At 40.6% G+C, this 18,037-nt stretch overlaps 1 long non-coding RNA gene across 1 annotated transcript in view; it reads right to left on the reverse strand.

Annotated features, from left to right (window-relative positions):
- LOC126951059 (uncharacterized) overlaps positions 1–18,037 on the reverse strand; it is a 94,987-nt gene that overhangs the window by 17,317 nt on the left and 59,633 nt on the right. Inside the window, exon 2 of the long non-coding RNA XR_007724349.1 lies at positions 11,713–11,810. This is a non-coding gene — a long non-coding RNA (uncharacterized LOC126951059). The remainder of the gene's footprint in view (positions 1–11,712; positions 11,811–18,037) is intronic.

Genomic DNA, 18,037 nt, shown 5'->3' on the forward strand with positions numbered 1-18,037 from the left:
AATATGGATTTCTATTTTCTTCCTGAGGCTTGGAAAGTTTTCTGCCATTATTTTTTAAATATGTTTTCTGTCTCTTTGTCTCTCTCTTCTCTTTCTGAATCACCAGTAATGCAAAAGTTGTTACACTTGATGGTGTCCCACAAGTTTCTTAAACTATCCTCACCCTTTTTTACTCTTTTTTTCTTTTTCCACCTCAGATTGTATGATTTCTGATGATCTGTCTTTAAGTTCACTGATCCTGTCTTCTACTTGTGCTATTCTGTTGTTGAACTCCTCTACTGAAATTTTCAGTTTAGTTACCCTATTCTTCAGCTCTACGATTTGTTTGATTCTTTTTAATAGTTTTTATCTCTTTGTTAAAATTCTCAAGTTGTTCTTATATTGCTCTCTTGATCTTGGTGACTATTTTTGTGACCATTATTTTGAACTTCCTGTTGAGTAAATCACTTATTTCCCTTCATTCATTGTCAGTTTCTGGAGATTTATTTTGTTCTTTTATTTGGAATATATTTCCTTGTTTCTTCATTTGCAATGACTCTCTGTTGGTTTCTATGCATTAGATAAGATAACTACCTCTCCAAGTCTTGTCAAAAGTATCTTGTGTAGAAATATCACAAAGGCCTTGTGTAGAAGTACAATACCAATCCATCTGGAGAGATATTTTAAGCTATTTCTTAAATCACTGTGTTTGGTAGGCCCCTGGGGCTTAGAATGAACCACATCCTGTTATAGCCCAAGACCAGTAAAGTAGGAGCCAAACTCTCTAGATGTAGCTGGAAAGGTTGGGCTATTGGGTGTGTGTTTCAGTTCTTTCTATCTTCATGGTGAAGCTAAGCACAGGCATTTATCTCCCACTCTTTCTGCAGTAAGTCAAGGACAGAATCTACGGCAAATGCCGGTACTCACATTCAAGCTGCACCCTCTGATCCCACGAAGATAGCTGCTGGAAACAGGTCCATCATATGTATGTCCACTTCCTTGTTTTCTGTAGTCTAATGTCACTCAGAAATGCAAAGCTCCATCAAATTTCAAAGCGAGGTTGTTAAAAAGACAGTCCCTTAGGTGAGAACTATATAAGTTGTGGCACTCAGTGTAAGACCAAACTTCTTCCAGGAAGAATGTGTAAGTCTGGATTTATTACGGGAGTGGGGGAGCCAGAGAGAAGCCTGTGAAGCTCTGGCTCCAGCTGCAGGAGGGCTATTTTAGTGTTTCTTGTTACTTCCTCAATACAATTTTTTTAGAAGCTAGGCTATCAAATAGCCACTGGAAATGTGTTTCATAAGCCCCTTCTGGGGAGAAAATGAAAACGGCACATTCCTGCTCCTTTTCTGCATTGCTCCAAGGGGGCGTAGCTCCCAGAAGTGTTTGTATGCCTGTTTGAAGCCACCTCTGTTTTGTAATCTAGGGATACTCATATATGCCTAGTCCCTTCCTCTCCCAGAGCTAAGAGGTTTAGGATGCAATCCCTTGGTTAGAAGCTGTAAAAGTTGGGGTGTTCAATGTATGGACAAACTCCTTCCAGAAGACATCAATAGACCTGGAGTTATCCCTCCGATGACCTGTAGGAAGTACCAAACTGCTTCTCGGACTGCCAGAGGAATAACATTTGGTTCCTCTTTAACTCCCCAGTGTAGGTTAGTTAGAAGCCAGGCCAGCAAGTAGCCACTGAAAGACTATCATAAGCCCCTTCCAGGGAGAAATGGGGTTGCATTTTTCAAGCCTTTTCTCTGTACTGCTCCTGAGGAAAGAAGTGCCTGTAAGTGCTTGTGCACCCACATAAAACTGCCACTTTTTTCCTGTGGTCTACACAAACATGCATATGACCATCTCCTTGCTCCCAGAGCTAGGAATGTAGTCCCTTGGATGGAATCTATAAAAGCTGGGACACTCAATGTGTGGACAGACACACATTTCTTCCAGGAAGGACTAATAGACCTGGAGTTATCACTGATGTGAACCAGGAGAGAAGACTCTGGAAGCAAGTACATATCTACTTCTCAGGTTGGCAGCAGTGGGTTAATATTTGTCTCCCTTTTCAACTCCCCAGTGCAAGTTAGTTAGAAGCCAGGCCAACAAGTAGCCACTGAAAGAATATATTGTAAACCACTTCTAACAAGAAAAAGAAAACTGCATTTTTTAAAGCCCAGTCTCTGCACTGTTCCCAGGGAGTAAAGCCCCTTGGAATGTCTGAGTACCCATATCAAATCAACACATGGTTAGAGAGACTCATGTGTGTCTAGTCCCCTCTGCTCACAGAGTTGGTGAATTAAGAGTCAAACCACAGAGAACTTTAGAGTTAAGGTGTCATATATGAAGTCTAAACCCTTCTCTGCACAGAAAGTAGCTGGGTGTTGGGGATTCCTTTCTTGATTGTATGGCACAGTGCCTGGTTGGGGTCCGTGCTCAAGTGTACCTACAGCTTTTCTACCTGTTCAATATGAATGTTTTCTCAGTTGTCCAGTGGACAGAAGTCACTCAACTGGTGTCTGACTTTCTCTCAGAGGAAACTGATCTGTGGATAGAAGTGTACTTGGTGCATCCACGGTGCAGGGAGAGTCAGGAGCTTTCTCTTCCACCATGATGGTAATGCAACTCCGCCATCCTTTTCATTTCTGATGAATTGTTGTAATTCATCAGAATTACAGAATTGTCTCCTCCTTCCTTTCTGATTTTATTCATTTGAATCCTCTCTCTTTTTTGAGGTAGTCTAGCTAAGGGCTTATCAATTGTGTTTTTCTTTTTAAAACCCCTGACAATTAGTTTTATTTCATTTTTGCATTGTTTTTTATTGCTACATCATTTAATTATATTCTAGTCTTTATTATTTCCTTCCTTCTGCTAACTTTGGGCTTAGTTTGTTCTTTTCCTGGTTCCTTGAGGTGTAAAATTAGGTTGTTTATTTGAGTTATTTCTTCTTTTAATGTATTTATCACTATAAATTTCCCTCTACTATTGCATTCCTCTAAGTGTTGGTATGTTGTGTTTTTGTTTTCATTTGTCTTGAAATACTTCTCAGATTACCTTTTGATTCTCTCTTTGACTCAATAATTATTCAAAATGTGTTTAGTTTCCATGTATTTCTGAATTTTTTTGTTGTCTTACTGTTATAGACCTCTAGTTTAATTTTTGTAGTCAGAACAGAGAGTTGGAATAATTTCAATCTTCTTAAATGTGTTAAGGTTTATTTTGTGACCTAACACGGGACCTATCCTGGAGAATGTTGCATGTCCCTTGAGAAGAATGGGTGTTCTGCTGTTATTGGGTGAAAACGTCTACTTAGTCTATAGTGTTGTTCAAGCAAACTCTTTATTCATTTTTGTCTGAATGTTCTATTCATTATGTTAAGTCAGTTATTGAAGTCTCCTACTATTATTGTATTGCTATTAATGTTGTCTGAACTGTCAGTATTTGCTTTATATATTCTGAAGTTGAGCACATATATTTTTATCATTGTCTTATCTTCTTGTTGAATTGGCCCTTTTATTATTATATAATGACTTATTTGCCTCTAGAGAGGGTTTTTTAGTTAAATTCTATTTTGTTGGGTATAAATATAACCACTCCTGATTTCTTTTGGTTACTATTTGCATGAAATATCTTTTCTATCCCTTCAGTTTCATCTTATTTGTGTCTTACAGTGATATCTTATAAATACAGAGATATCCAGCATTATCTCTGGATCTTGTTGTTTTTAATTTATTTGCCACTCTTTGCCTTTTTATTGGGTGGTTTAATCCATTTTTATTTAAAGTAATTATTGATAGCTGAGGACCCTTTTGCAATAATAGCAAATACGGCAATAATCATTCTTTGTTTTGCTGTTATTTTGTTACTCTCTTCCTCTTTTGCTGTCTTGCTTTGTCATTTGATGATTTTTGTAGTGATTTGCTTTAACTCTTCATTTTTTATGTTCTCTTTATATTTGTGTATCTTTTATAGGTTTTTTTCTTTGTGGATAACTCGAGGTTTATATAAAATACCTTGTAGTTATAATTATCTATTTTATGTTAACAACTTAACTTCAATTGCATATTAAAATTCTACATTTTTACTTTCCCCCACCCATACTTTGTGCCTTTGTAGTCAGTGTGCTTCTTTTTATTTTTTATTTTTTTTATTTATTTTTTTTGAGACAGTGTCTCGCTCTGTCACCCAGGCTGAAGTGCAGTGGCGCCATCTCCACTCACTGCAAGCTCCGCCTCCCGGATTCACGCCATTCTCCTGCCTCAGCCTCCCGTGTAGCTGGGACTACAGGCATCCGCCACCACGCCCGGCTAATTTTTGTATTTTTAGTAGAGACATAGTTTCACCTTGTTAGCCAGGATGGTCTTGATTTCCTGACCTCGTGATCCGCCCGTCTCGGCCTCCCAAAGTGCTGGGATTACAGGCGTGAGCCACCGCGCCCAGCCTGCTTCTTTTTATATTGTGTATCCATTAACAAATTTTTATCTTTTAACTATTATATTAGAATTAAAAGTAATTTCTATACCATTATTACAGTGTTATGTTATTCTGTATTTGTCTACATATTTGCCCTTACTGGTGCTATCTATGTTTTCATATATTTTTTCATTGCTGTGTAGCACATTTTTATTTCAATTTGAAGAACTCTTTTAGGCATTTACTGTATGGCAGATCTGGTGGTGATGAAACTTCGCAGTTTGTATTTGTCTGAGAAAGACTTTACCTCTTCTTCATTTAAAACAAAACAAAATAGTCTTGTGGGATGTAGTACTCTTAGTTGGAATTTTTCTCCAGTGTATGGAACATATCCAACTCTCTTCAGGCTTTTCTTTGCTAAGAAAATTGTTGATAGTTTTATGGGTGTACTGTTAAGTATGATAGCTTTTCTCTTGCTTCTTTCAAAATTCTCTTTGTCCTAGACTTTTAACAATTTGATTATAATTTGTCTTCATGTAGTCCTCTTTGGGTGAAAATTTTTTAGTGTTCTTTGAGTTTTGTGAATCCAGCTGTCTGTTTCCTTCGCAAGATTTGGGGTGTTTTCAGCCATTCTTTACTTAAATATGTTTTCTGTCATCTCTCTCTTTCTCTCTATTTTCCTACCAAGACTACCATTCTGTATATATTTGTTTACCTGATGGTGTTCCATAAATCTCATGGGTTTTCTTTACTCTTTTTCATTCCTTTTTTCTATATTCTTCTATGACTGGATAACTTCAAATGATCTGTCAAGTTTGCAGACTTCTGCTTGATTAAGTGTTGGGGAAACCAGCCCCACACTACCCAGCGGGTACCCCAAGTCCGGCAGAGACAAAGGAGTTAGAAAGAGACAGAATAAGCATTTAAAAGGCGGGTCCAGGGGACTGGAGCATCATCGGAGGCTTGCTCAGTTGGAGGCTTGCTCACCGCCCAGAGCTCTCGGCTTGGCCCAATTTATTGGCTTACAAGCTCTTTGTTCTTAGGACAGATGGGAGGGGGAGGAAGTGATGAGGAAAAGGATTAATCAGTGAAGGAGAACTTGTGAGTCATTCGATAAGATGTATAGCAGTGGCGGTTTCTGTGAATTTCCTTGAGCAAAGGCGTGTATCTAAACTACTTAAGATCTTTAATTTATCAGGACTGAAACAGGTGGCAGCAGGTTTCAGGAGGAGCCAGGATGTTTGATTATACTCCACTGCTTCGAGGGAGTGTTATCTCCCTGAGAAACCTGTGGAATGCTGCTGAGCGGTTATGCTCTCAGGGCATAAAGACATGAAGGCAATAAGGAGACTTTTCTCCTCAGAGGCAGCCCATGGCTTCCCATGGGTGTCTCACACAGGGGAGACCAACTCAACTGGCACCCCAGAAACTCTCTTTCCCACAATTAAGTCTGCTGTTGAGGCTCTCCATTACATTTTTCATTTCATTAATTATATTCTTCAGCTCTAGAATTCTTGTATGGTTCCTTTTTATGATTCCTGGATCTTTTTTGAACTTGTTTATGTATTATTTTCCTGATATTGTTGCATTGTCTGTGTTATCTTGTGGCTCACTGAGCTTCTTTCAAATAATTATTTTGAATTCTTTGTCAGGTAGGTTGTATATATCCAATTATTTGAGGTTGGTTACTGGAAATTTACTGTGTTTCTTTTGTGATGTCATGTTTCCTTGGTTCTTTATGTTCCTTTTAGCCTCGTGTTGATGACTGCACACTTGAAGGAGCAGTAACCTTTTCTAAACTCTAAAAACTGGTTTTGGTGGAGAAAGAATTTTATATATGGGTGGGTTTTAGGGTGCTGGCAGGGTGGCATGCAGCGGTTCCCACATGGGTGTAGGAGAAATGGTAGCTCCAGCTTCAAGGTAGTATGGTAAATTCGGGCCCAGTGTAAGAGCAGAGTATCACATGATATGGACTCTGGATAGCTCCATCAGCTGGAATCGTCATTGGCAAAAACTGCAAGGGTCTTTGCTGGGAAAAGCTGCAGGTGTCTGTGGTTACAGCAAAAGCTGCTGGAGTCCTCAGTGTTGAAGGTTGCTGAGATCCTCCTTCTCTCCTTTACCCCAATGGGGAAAGATTGCAGGTAAATATGTCCCTTTTGGCACTGTGCCGTGCCAAGCAGTGGGAAGGATTGACAAGGTAAAATGATTCCTGTGCTTTTCTGTGTAGCCATCCTAGTCATTTATGCTCTACTAGGTTGCTGCATTTTCTTCATAGTATTCCAGAGCTCTCCTGTTTTCATCAGTGGATGGTTTTTAAATTGTTGTTTCGTAGGGAGACACAAATTGGGACTCCTGGTTGACCATCTTGCTCCAAAAATATTTTCTTGAATGAAAATACATTCCAGTTGATCCACATTTAAATGTTTTCTACTTAATACTTCAAATATATTCTTTCTCCACATTTGTTTAAAACTGTTTTTAAAGTTAGTGTATCGTTTTGAACTGTGCCTTTGTTATAAAAGAGTCAACTGAGAAAATTAGTCATACAAATAATGTGAAAGTTGTTACTACCACAGCAGAAATGTATAGTCATATTAAAATTAGTAACACATAACAAAAAAAAAGAGAGCGATCTGCTGGGTGTGGTGGCTCACGCTTGTAATCCAGTACTTCGGGAAGCTGAGGCAGGTGGATCATGAGGTCAGGAGTTCGAGACCAGCCTGGCCAAGATGGTGAAACCCCATCTCTACTAAAAATACAAAAATTAGCCAGATGTGGTGGCACACGCCTGTAGTCCCAGCTACTTGGGAGGCTGAGGCAGGAGAATCACTTGCACCCGGGAGGCAGAGGTTGCGGGAGCCGAGATCATGCCATTGTACTCCAGCCTGGGCGACAAGAGCGAAACTCCATCAAAACAAAAAAGAGAGAGAGAGCGATCTCATTGACGTTGAATGTATATGCATTTTTCTCACTTCAGGTGTATATTTCTTTTACTGTTTTCATTCATTCACTCATTCATTCATCAAATATTTATTGAGCATTTATATTTGCTGGACACTATTCTAGTTACTAGGCAGACAGGATCCCAGCTTTTATGGAACTTGCAGTCCAATAGAAGGTAAGTGACAATAAGCAAAAACAAAAGTAAGATACTTTCAGATAATAATCAATTCTATGAAGACAATAGAAGGGTTAGATTTCTGGAGACTGACTGGAAAAGAAAATGTTGACCCCATACACCTGAGAGCTGAAAGCAGCTTTCTCAGGAGGCGACATGTGGGTTGAGCAATTAGAGCCTTTGCCTTGTATGTATTTCCCTGAAAATACTATCAAATCATAATTTTATTCATTCTCCTCCACCATTCCTTCAAACTTTATTCACAGGGGAAACTGCTCAGGCTAAAGAATAAGAATTCCAGCAGGATGAGTGATGTGTTTTCACTCTTATCAAATAGATTGTTACAAGAGTACTTCAAGCCACAAGATCACTTCAAGTAACAAAACAGCCTCAAATCAAAAATTAGAGATTCCAGTCCAGTTTATGAATACAAAATAACAAGATAACAGTAGCTTCAACCACTCTGAGATTGGCTAATGCATAAGGAGATCGGAAAAGGGATAGGAAAGGTCTCACTTGGACTAGTACAAAAAGAATATGGCTTTGTGCTTTCTGGGCCTGGTAATTATTTAGTGCTGACTTTCTCCTTCATGTGAAATTTTCAGAGCTCTGGATGATTCCTGCTGCGCCCTCTCTCCTGCAGTTCTATTCATTAGAGAGAAAGCATCTCTATTTGGGGTGATCCTTTGTGACTCCTTTCTCAGCCCCTAGGCATATGCCACGAAATTTTTGCTGCTGGAACTTTTACACTCCACCAGGCATTTCTATCAGTCAAGTCTCAAGACAGCCTCACACATACCCTCTCTCCCTGCCTTTGTCTATTTGTGCTTCTATGACAAAATATCTGAGACTGGATAATTTATAAGGAACAGAAACGTATTTTTCTCACAGTTCTGGAGGCTGCGGAATCCAAGATTATAGTGCCAACAGATTTGGCGTCTGTTGAGGGCTACTCTCTGCTTCAAAGATGATGCTCTTTGCTGCAGTCTTACATTGTAGAAGGCAGAAGGGCAAAAAAATATTCTATCTAGTTTTCTCCAGCCCTTTTATATGTGATTAATGTCACCTAACAGGGTGGAGTCCTTGTGACGTAATCACCTCCTAAATGCCCCATCTCAGTACTATTACATTGATGATTAAGTTTCAGTACATGAATTTGTGGGGATATTCAGATCATAGCACCCTCTAATGACCCACAGCTGGTCTCCTCACCTTGCTCCAACAGTCCTAATGTAGCCACATTCTTTTGCCTCTTCCCAAAAGTTAGCTAGTCAGTCTGCCTTTCATCCTCTACATCTGCCAGGAAGAAGCAAGATGCCAGTTTACTATGCCTCTCAACTAAAGAAATAGCATGGTAAGCTTCGTGAGTGGCCTCACTGAAGCTCCTGCGGTGAAGGGAAAAGATTTCTCATCCTCCTCAATGGAATATCAGATGGGACACACAGCATGAATTTTTCTAAATATTTACTCTCATAAAATTCTCTTTCCTCAACTATCTAAACTCTTTCACTTTATCAAAGAGTTTCAAAAGTTATAAAACAGGTTTATGTCCATTTCCTTTGAAAATCTGAATATAGTGAACTGGCAGCTCACTTTGAAATCTCGTATCATTAAATAGCTGTACTTAGTTTAAAAAAAAAATCTGAACTTTTACCATCTGTTACTTAAAGGGAAAGATCAACCAAGTCATGCTGATCATGATAAGAAATTTGGATATTCTGGGCTGTTACAGGTGTGGTGGTGTGCACCTGTAATCCCAGCACTTTGGGAGGCTGAGGCAGTGGGTCACAAGGTCACGAGTTCAAAAATAGCCTGGCCAAGATAGTGAAACCCCATTTCTACTAAAAATACACACACACAAAAAAAAAATTAGCCGGGTGTGGTGGTGGACACCTGTAAGCCCAGCTACTTGGGAGGCTGAGGCAGAGAATTAATTGTTTGAACCCAGGAGGCGGAGGTTGCAGTGAGCCGAGATCATGCTGCTGCACTCTGGCATGAGTAACAGAGTAAGACTCCGTCTCAAAAAAAAAAAGAAAGAAAGAAAGAAAGAAAGAAAGAAAGAAAGAAAGAAAGAAAGAAAGAAAGAAAGAAATTTGGATATTATTCTAGTGTAATGGAAAGTATTGGAGGGTTTTTTGTTGTTGTTTTGGGGTGTTTTGTTTTGTTTTGTTTTGTTTTGTTTGAGACAGAGTCTCACACTGTCACCTGGGCTGGAGAGCAATGGTGTGATATCAGCTCACTGCAACCTCTGCCTCCCAGGTTCATGCAATTCTGCTGCCTCAGCCTCCCAAGTAGCTGGGATTACAGGTGCACACCACCACACCCAGCTAATTTTTTGTATTTTTAGTAGAGATGGGGTTTCACTGTGTTGGCCAGACTTGTCTCAAACTCCTGACCTTGTGATCTGCCCACCTCAGCCTCCCAAAGTGCTGGGATTACAGGCATAAGCCACTGTAAGGAGTAACATGATATAATTTATGGTTTTAAACAGATCTTCTATTGTCTATATAGAGAATAGAACTAGGGAGAGGTAAAGGTGGAAGATAACAGTAGAGCCTACTGCATTAGACCATGTACAAGGAGATGGTAGCTTGTCCTCTGGTGGAAGCGCTAGAGGTCATGAAAAGTGATAAGATGCTGACATATTTTGAAGGTGAATTCAATAGAATTTACACAATAAAGAGAGGTGAGAGAAAGAGGAATCAAGGACAGATTCTACATTTTTAATTTCAGTAACCTGAAGAATTTTATGGAGCCATTTACTGAGATGAGGAAGACTGAGAGAGGAATATATTGATGGGCGAAATCTGTTTTGGTCATATTAAGTTTGAGATGTCTATCAGATTTCTAAGTTGTGACATGAAGTAGACAACTGAAATGTAAATCTGGATTCCAGTGAAGAGTTAAAGCTGGAGGAACAGGTTTGGGAGTCATCTACACTTACATGGTATTTAAAGCCATTAAACTAGATGAGATCATCTAGGGAAAGAACATAGATGGAGACTGCAAAAAGGCTGAGAGCAAGTCTTGCACCTTCAACTTTTGGGGGTTGAAAACCAAGAGACCCTCCCTGCAAAGGAGATTTGGCTGAGACTGATACTAGAGAGGAATTCCATTCCCTGAGCTCATACTCAGGGACAAGGGAAAGAGAAAATAAAAAGGTAAGCATGGCAACACCAGAATGAAAAACATACTGAAAAAATTCTAGATCTCCAGGATAATCTGTACCCAGGAGTTGTGTGCTATGCTCACTGGGAAAATTAGACAATATTAACATGTTCTAATGTTTGAGAGATCCTTGGGTTGCAACCCAAATTTAGCACAGTAGCATATCAGCATTAAGATTGGCATCTGCCCTGTGCTTACCACTGCTTGCCTCAGCAAAGAAGGACTATTCATCACGCATTCATTCAACAAAACCTACTCACCATATATAATACTATCTGTCAGACATTAGACCAGGCACATAGGTACAAAGATTAAAATAGTGTCTTGAGGAAGATAGACAAGTATACATATAATGACAACTTAGTGTAATAAATGATAAAATAATAACTAATATATACTCAGTGTTGCTATGCATCCTCATGTGTTATTCTAAGTGCTTTAAATGCGTTAATATTGTTATTCTCACAAAAAAAATGAATTTCAAAGGTGATTCTGAGACAATTAGATATCCACATATGAAATAATGAAGTTGCTTCCTCACAACATACATAAAAAATAAAGTGGATCATAAATCTAAATGTAAGAGCTAAAATTCCAAAACTCTTAGAAGAAATCATAATAGTAAATCTTCATGATCTTGGCTTAGACAAAGCCTTCTTAGATATGATACTGAAAGTACAAATTTCTAAAGGAAAAAATGGAGAAATTGGACTTCATAAAAATTAAAAATGTGCATCAAAGGACATTATTGATAAAGTGAAAAACAACCACATAGTGGGAGAAAATATTTACAAATTATGTATCTGATAAGGAATTTGCATCCAAAAATATAAAGAACACTTAACATTCAAAACAAAAAGGGAAGTAACCCAATTAAGAAATAGGCAAAGGATTTGAATAGACATTTCTCCAAAGATGCTAAAGAAAACACCCAATAAGCACCTGAAAAAATGTTCCAGATTGTCATTAGGAAAACGCAAATAAAAACCACAAGATACCATTTCTCACCCACTGTGGTAGTTAAAACCAAAAAGACAGATACTTACAAGAGCTGGCAAGGATGGGAGAAATCAGATCCCTAACAGACTGTTGGTGGGATTATGGAATGGTGCTGCTGCTCTGGAAAGCTGTTTGGGTGCAGCTCCTGCAAATTTTAAACAGAGTTACCACATGATTCAAAAATTTCATTTGTAAGTATACTCTCAAGAAAAATGAAAACATATTTCCACATAGAAACTTGTACATTGGCTGGGTGCGGTGGCTCAAGCCTGTAATACCAGCACTTTGGGAGGTCGAGACGGGCGGATCACGAGGTCAGGAGATCGAGACCATCCTGGCTAACATGGTGAAACCCCGTCTCTACTAAAAAATACAAAAAACTAGCCAGGGGCAGTGGCGGGTGCCTGTAGTCCCAGCTACTCGGGAGGCTGAGGCAGGAGAATGGCGTAAACCCGGGAGGCGGAGCTTGCAGTGAGCTGAGATCTGACCAGGGCGACACAGAGAGACTCTGTCTCAAAAAAAAAAAAAAAGAAACTTGTACATTGATGTTCACAGAAGCATTATTCACAAAATCTCCAAAGTGGAAACAACGGACATGTTCATCAACCAATGAACGGACAAAAAAAGGTGGTACATTCATGTAATAGAATATTATTTGGCAATAAAAAGAAATGAAATGCTGATGGATGCATTGCATTATATGTAAGTTGTATCTCAATAAAACGGTTTTAAAAAGCTGATGGACATATTTCAAAGACACAGGGAGCCTGCCTGCTGATCAAATTTGGGGAAAATTGAGCACTGAAATTTAAAATAATGCATATAAAAGAAATCGAGTGGGGTAGGTATTATTCCTGTCCTCATTTTACAAATAAGGAAACACAGGTAAGTGACAAGTAACTTTTCATAGTCATACCCATAATAAATGGCAGAACTAGGATTTCAATTCAGGCAGTCTAGCCACAAAGCCTGTATTTTTTCACCATTGCAATATCCTGTCTTAGCTCTGAAAGCCTTAAAAAAAATGCACAAAATCTGGTAGGATGTGGAGGGGAAACGGTAAGAGAAGGTGGATGTTGGTGAGGTCTTGCAGGAAAGTATAATGCTTGATATGAATCTTGAATTTCACATATTTAGCGAGGCAACTGAGGATGGAAAGGAAAGGAGGTAAGCTAAGGGAAAAGGATCACGATAGGAAAAAGCGCAGAGAAGGAGAGATATCAAGGTAGTTCAGAATGACAGGAGGTTAATTATATGAAAAGGGAGAAGAAGGGAGCAGATATCAAGAGGTGATGCCAGAGAGGCAGGAAGGGGCCAGATCGCAAAGTTCCTGGCATGCTGTTATCACGTGTTTAAAGTTTACAGAAAATCATTTTTGGAAACATGATCAATCAAAGGAAGAAAACTTTGATTTGAAGCCAACTCTTTGCATTTGTAACTCTCTCAGCACAGTTAAGGGAAGGGTGGTTTGGGGTCCAGTTCAACGGGGTCATTTTGCTACAGCTGCACAGAGCCAGCACTGCTCTAGTATCCTGGGAACTGGTAATATAGGTACGTTGCGACGCAGCCCCTGTGATGTGGATGCTGGTGATCTCACAAGTGGATGTCCCATAGGGACAGCTCCCCTTTAGGGAGCTTATGGACATGGACATCAACCAGAGAGACAAACTTGGAGAGGAAGAATAAGCCATACGGTACCTGTTGCAAGAAAACGTGAAATATAGATGATTGGAACCACTTCTAACCACTACCATTACAAAAGTAACTGGGGAAATAGTTCACAGAGGAGAGAGGGCAGGAGCACTGACGACCAGAAATTAAGGATGGCTACATTAGCCATTATAATTTGGGCATAATAGTTAATGACAGTTTATTTTATAGTCATACATTTGCCAACTCTAGATCTACCAGTTATGTTTATCATTTCCAAGACTATTCCAACCACGATGGATCCATCATTTGTAGGAATTGAAATAATTTCTACTTCAGAAAGGCCACTATCATATTGATGATTCTCACCCTGATAACCTCTTCACAACAAGTACCCAATTTGAGTTCCAAGATTACAGTATTCTGCTTTGCCTTTGGGAAACTCCCCTTCTTTCCATCTGGTTTTGAGAATTCTACCACTATGCCTCACACTCCAATCATAACTCTGGCTGCACAATGACCCAGGCTGGCCAGTCAGAGTATTTTAGCCCCAGGGCAGAGATACTGGATCAGGAAAGGGCATCTATTCCATACTGGGCCAATCTAGAGCTTCCCTATAATTTGCTGTATTAGTCCTGCTGAGAGAGAAGGTTTCTCTCCCTTTGAGAGTGTGAGTTCTAGCTGCCAGCTACCATCTTCCCTAGCCCCATGGAATAATGCATCTGCAAGACGCGTTTGACAAAAGCCAAATGCAAAGAAAAGGCAAGGGCAAAGCCCTGAAGACACTGTGTGAACCACTGGATAGTGTCATGTTCATAACAGAATGACAGATCTAGATTTCCAATCTATGAATGTCCAAAAATTCCCTTGCTTTCTTGAGGTGGAATTCTTTTGCCACTTGTATCTAAAAGAGCCCTGGCTAATACCCAAGGAAAAAAAAAATTATCTAAATTTACCCAGAGAAAAACAGTAGAACATGTGGGGAAAAAAAGACTAAGATTATGATTCTACAGTAAACAGAATTCTAAGATGACCCCAAGATTTCTCGCTCCTGATTTGCACAGACCTTCTCTCAGTTATTCAATCAAGCACAAATCTAGGTACTGCTGTGAAGGAATTTTGCAGATGTAATCAAATGTCCAAATCAATTGACCTTAAAATAGGATTATCAAAGTGGCATGGCTTAATCACACTTGCCTTTTAAAAGCAGAGAATCTTCTCCAACTGGTGGCAGAAGAGGAAGTAAGAAAGACACACTCAGTCTGGCCTGGAATAAAGCAAGCATTTATGTTGTAACTTGCCCATGACAGCCAAGTTTCAGGGAATTGAAGGTGGCTTCTAAAGGCTTAGAGCAATTTCTGGCCAACAGCTATCAAAAAATGGGGACCTTGGTCTTACAACTGAGAAAATAAATTCTTCCAATAATCAGTGAGATTAGGAAGAGGACTGCAAGTCCCAAATAAGACTCAAATTCCCAGCCAGTATTACTAATAACTAAAAAAAAAAAAAAAAAAAAATAGCAAATGTTGGCAAGGTTGTGAGGCAAAGAGAACACTCATGCACTGCTGCAGGAATGTAAATTAGTTCAGCTGCCATGGGAGCAGTTTAGAGATTTCTCAAAGAACTTACAACAGACTACCATTCAACCCAGAAATTCCGTTACTGGTTATATAACCAAAAGAATAAAAATTGTTCTACCATAAAGACACATGCATGCATATGTTCATCACAGTACTTTTCACAATAGCAAATATATGAGATCAACCTAGATGCCCATCAATGGTGGATTGGATAAAGAAAATGTGGTACATATACATGGGATACTATGCAGCCATAAAAACAGAATGCAATTATGTTCTTTGCAGCAACATGGATGCAGCTGGAGGCCATTATCCTAAGCAAATTAACACAGAAACAGAAAACCAAATACCACATGTTTTTAGTTATAAGTGGGAGGTAAATATTGAGTAGACACAAAGAGGGGAACAATAGATCCTGTGGCTTACTTGAGGGTGGAGGGTGGAAGGAGAGTAAGGATTGAAAAACTACCTATCAGGTACTGTGCTCATTACCTGAGTGACAAAATCAATTTTACACCAAACCCCAGCAACACACAATTTATTCAGGTAACAAACTTACATGTGCCCCCGAAAACTAAAAGATGAAAAATAAAATAAAATTCCTGGAAAAAAAAACCAAAAACATAATTCCAGCCAACACTTTAATTTCAATCCAGAGAGATTCTAAAGCAGGGCTTCTAGTCAAGCAGGACCTGAACTTCTGACTGACAGAAATATGAGCTAATAATATTAGTGCTATTTAAGCCATTAAATTTTGTAGAAATTTGTTATACAGCTATATTAGACTAATACAGTCTCCTTACCAGTTCTCTGAAGCCAATTGAAACCACCCTTGCAAAGATTATGACAGAGAGAGAAGTCTAGCATGACTGATTCCATCTTGCTTCTAGTCTCACAAGCTGGCTTTCCTGGCTCATTCCTGAGTGTGGGTCAAGCTAACCATGGCAGGAATGTTGTTTATAGTTTAACTTTGAAGTAAGGATGATAATTGTCCCTCCCTAAAAAGTGGTCCCCTCCTTGCTCAGGGACCAAAACAACCTTTGTAAAACTAATTAAAGTGAGAGGTGACAACATGCTAGCAGCCCTGCTCTCAGCGCCACCTCTGCCTCGGCGACCACTCTCGTGGCGCTTGAGGAGCCCTTCAGGCTGCCACTGCACTGTGGGAGCCCCTCTCTGGGTTGGTGGAGGCGGAAGCTGGCTCCCTCTGCTTGTCGGGAGGTGTGGAGGGAGAGGCGCGGGTGGGAACCGGGGCTGCACCCAACGCTCACAGCCAGCGCGAGTTCCCGCGGGTGAGGGTGGGGGCACAGGCTCGGCGGGCCTGCCGGAGCCACCGGCCCAGGGCGGTGACAGACTTAGCACCCGGGCCAGCAGCTGCAGAGGGTGCACCGGGTCCCCCAGCAGTGCTGGGCAGCTGGCACTGCGCTCCAGTTCTCGCAGGGCGTCAGCTGCCTCCCCGTGGGGCAGGGCTCGGGACCTGAAGCCCGCCATGCCTGAATGCCTCCCCGCCCACCCGGACCCCCCGCACAGTTGGCTCCTGCGAGGCCCGAGCCTCCAGGACGAGCACGGCCCCCTGCTCTGCAGCACCCGCCCAGTCCCATCAACCGCCCAGGGACTGAGGAGTGCGGGTGCACGGCACAGGACTGGCAGGCAGCTCTGCCTGCAGCCCTGGTGCGGGATCCACTAGGTGAAGCCAGCTGGGATCCGGAGTCTAGTGGGGACTTGGAGAACTTTTATGTCTAGTTAAGGGATTGCAAATACACCAGTCAGCACTCTGTGTCTAGCTCAAGGTTTGTAAATACACCAATCAGTACTCTGTATCTAGCTAACCTAGTGGGGACTTGGAGAACTTTTCTGTCTAGCACTGTGTCTAGCTCAGGGATTGTAAACGCACCAATCAGCACTCTGTCAGAACAAACCAATCAGCTCTCTGTAAAATGGACCAATCAGCAGGATGTGGGTGGGGCCAGATAAGGGAATAAAAGCAGGCTGCCTGAACAAGCCAGCGGTAACGCCGAGAGGTTCACTTTTAGGCTGTGGAAGGTTTATTCTTTCAGGCTTTGCAAAAATCTTGTGGTTTCTCTATCTGGATTCATGCTGGGTTTAAGAGCTGTAACACTTACCGCAAAGGTCTGCAGTTTCACTCCTGTCAGCGAGATCAGGAGCCTACCAGAAGGAAGAAGCTCCAGACACGTCTGAACATTTGAAGGAACAAACTTAAGATACACCATGTTTAAGAACTGTAACACTCACCACCAGGGTCCGCGGCTTCATTCTTGAAGTCAGCAAGGCCAAGAACCCAGCAAGACCAAGAACCCACCAATTCCGGACACAAAGGGCCATGAGATTAGAACTAAGGAAGGGGGCATGCGTTCTGCTAATATATAGGCATAGTTTTTATAATCCCTCACAGCGGGGGACTCATGTGGCCAAAGGTCACAATATTTGTGACGTGCCCTATTGCTGCTATAGATAACATCGCCACTGTACAGCCTAAGATTGGGTTTTTGAAATGTTTTATTTTTTCAGACTTTTGCATTCTGGCAACTGATTGACACCTCTAGGAATGACTCATGACTCAACTGGTCCTGTGGCCCCCATCCAGAGTTGGGCTTAACACATGAGGACTATTTTCCACACCTCTATGATTTCGTCTCTAACCAATCAGCAACACCCATTCCCTAGCCCCTTGCCCACCAGATTATTTGTAAATCCCCAGCCTCTGAGTTCTCAGGGAGGCTGATTTGAGTAACAAACTCCTGTCTTTTCATTTGGCTAGCTCTATGTTAAGTAAACTTCCTCTACTGAAAAAAAATCTGCTGTTCTCAGTGTACTGGCTTTTCTGGGAAGTGGGCAAGAATAACCCATTGCAGAATTACACTACAGTTCTTAATTTTACCCCGATTCATTCTAAGAATGTACAAAAAAGAATATATTGGTTGCCTGTTACCCCCAATATTTAGATTAAAATTTAAGTAAATTTTGCAAATATTTTTATTTAGATGCTTTGGTATGGTATTGACACAGGCATACTGTAATTTGGAAACCTCATCCTCTAGATTCTAAGAATTCACAAAGTGCTTATATCAATCAAGCACTATGCTAAGCATCTCATCACCATCATCACATTTTATTCTCACAACCA

Source organism: Macaca thibetana, chromosome 3 (assembly GCF_024542745.1).
Source record: "Macaca thibetana thibetana isolate TM-01 chromosome 3, ASM2454274v1, whole genome shotgun sequence".
Lineage (NCBI taxonomy): Eukaryota > Metazoa > Chordata > Mammalia > Primates > Cercopithecidae > Macaca > Macaca thibetana.